Genomic DNA, 2238 nt, shown 5'->3' on the forward strand with positions numbered 1-2238 from the left:
AACATCCACTTTACATTCCGCCAAAAGAATGCAGTGCCTTATATTAAACATCCTTCGATAATTCCCTTTTATAGAAATCTATGTAAATATTTGAAAAGACTCGCTAAGAACTGCATTACTCCAAACATACTATTTGTCTACAATCGGGTTGTTTTGCGCAATGAAAATGCTAAGCATAAAGCTTGTTTTTGTTGCAACTCAACAAGATGAGGAAATGCTTGACTGCAGGGCATTGTCATTTACCAGAATCCGCTATTTCCTGCAAAAGTATGTCAGCATGATTTGTGCTCTCTACTGATACTCGTGGAAGTTCCTAAATTATTAAAGAAATCTTTTATGTCAGCCCTTGCATTTGTATCTAAATGCAAGTAGAACAAATGAGGAAGCTGCGTGAAAACACTCTGCAAAAATATCCACGTTTGTTGTTCGTTATGAGTCTTTTGCAGGGGGGGGGGGGGGGGGGGGGGGGGGGGGGGGGGGGGGGGGGGGGGGGGGGGGGGGGGGGGGGGGGGGGGGGGGGGGGGGGGGGGGGGGGGGGGGGGGGGGGGGGGGGGGGGGTGTGTGTGTGTGTGTGTGTGTGTGTGTGTGTGTGTGTGTGTGTGTGTGTGTGTGTTGGCAGGGTTAGCTGTCTAACTCAATCTGTCCGAGCTCATGTTTCTGTCAGGGTTAGCGTAAGCCAGCAGTCAGATATGTCAGACACAAAATGCCAGTTTCAGGGAACAAAGTCACTTTATTTTTTTGCCTCCATTTCATGTGGAGGAGCTCAGGGGAACAAATCACAGGCAGACCATGGAGGTTACTGCTGTATGAGCGGGTGTCAGCGTCGGAATGAAGAAGAATACTGACTAGGGACAGATCATTATACACGCAGGGAAGATGCTACAACAAATGCTGTGAATGCATGCGACACATGGTGATGCCGTTCCACTCGTGAAGACAGAGAACCGTCACAATCTGTACCTCAAGCACTCTTTCTTTCTCCCTCCCTCTGGCACTCAGAAGAGCAGTCAGAATGATTGAGTTTTTCTTTTTTTTAAGGGGTCGTTGCTGTAAAAATAACAAAATTGTAGCCTCTGCGAGCAATGATTTTTGTGAAGTGGCTGTTGCCCGTCTCTCACCCATTCCCTCTCCCAGTCAAGCTCATTCTCACACATCACAGCCTCTACCTCCCTCCCTCCCTTCCTCCCTCCCTTCCTCCCTCCTTCCCTCCTGTCTCCCTCGCTCTTTTTGCTCTCTCTCTCTCTCTCTCTCTCCCTCCCTCTCCCTCTCCCTCTCGCTCATGAATGTCACCTCTACTGATGGTGGCTGCTGGAATTCACGCACACATACTCTCACAACCACTCGCTGACTTTGGATGGGAGGAGGAGGGGGAGGAGGAGGAGGGAGGGGGGGTTCGGTGAGGACTGTGGGAAAGGAGCGTGCCATCGGAGGCAGAAGAGGAATCTCTGTCTGTCTGTGTCCATGTCTCTGCTCTGTTCCCGGCTTCATTCCTGCAAAGACCACCGATGTCCCGCGTGCTGTTCTACCTCTGGAATTAAGTCGGCTGGATTACCGCTCGGACTCTCAGCTCATTGTTCCATGCTGCCACATTTAAATGGGAGGCAAAGTTGGACCTCCGTGGACTGCACAAATGGTGACAAACAGTTTGATTCTTCTCGCGCTTTTAAGAGCTTCCTAGCATTCAAAATGACTTCACTTTTCTTCAGTAAAAGCGTTTTTATATGTAAGATCATTTGAGCTCCTTACCCTATTCGTGTTGTCTCGTCAAAGTAGGTTAGTTATTTTACAATATTCATTTTTTTGAACTTGGCTATTGAAGTGTATTTCAATGTGCAAGATGAGTGGGGAAGAGGGATAGTAATATGTCTCCGTTGTCACCTTTTTGAAAGTCCGTCATTCTAACCTTGGTCTTTCTGTTATTTTTTTTTAACTGAAAATGTGACTGTGGCACTTTTTCGTGTGCTCTGTTAGGGTCATATTTTTTTATTTTTGGTCAGGGTGGAGGCTTTACAATGGACTGCAGGTGAACTTGCCACTCATCCAGTTCTTCACTCTCCAAGGAAACCCTCAAACTAAACTCTTCCCTGTTAACCCAATTAAACGCCCCGATCTCCCCTGCGGGGGATTCTCTAAACCGTCTGTCCTACTCTAGTTTTTGGAGGAAAGCAAACGCCAAACCAGCAAGGGGGATACTGGGAACGAAGATACCCCCCTCCCAAAAGGTGAGAGGGGGGGAAG

This window comes from Pholis gunnellus, assembly GCF_910591455.1.
Source record: "Pholis gunnellus genome assembly, chromosome: 13".
NCBI lineage: Eukaryota > Metazoa > Chordata > Actinopteri > Perciformes > Pholidae > Pholis > Pholis gunnellus.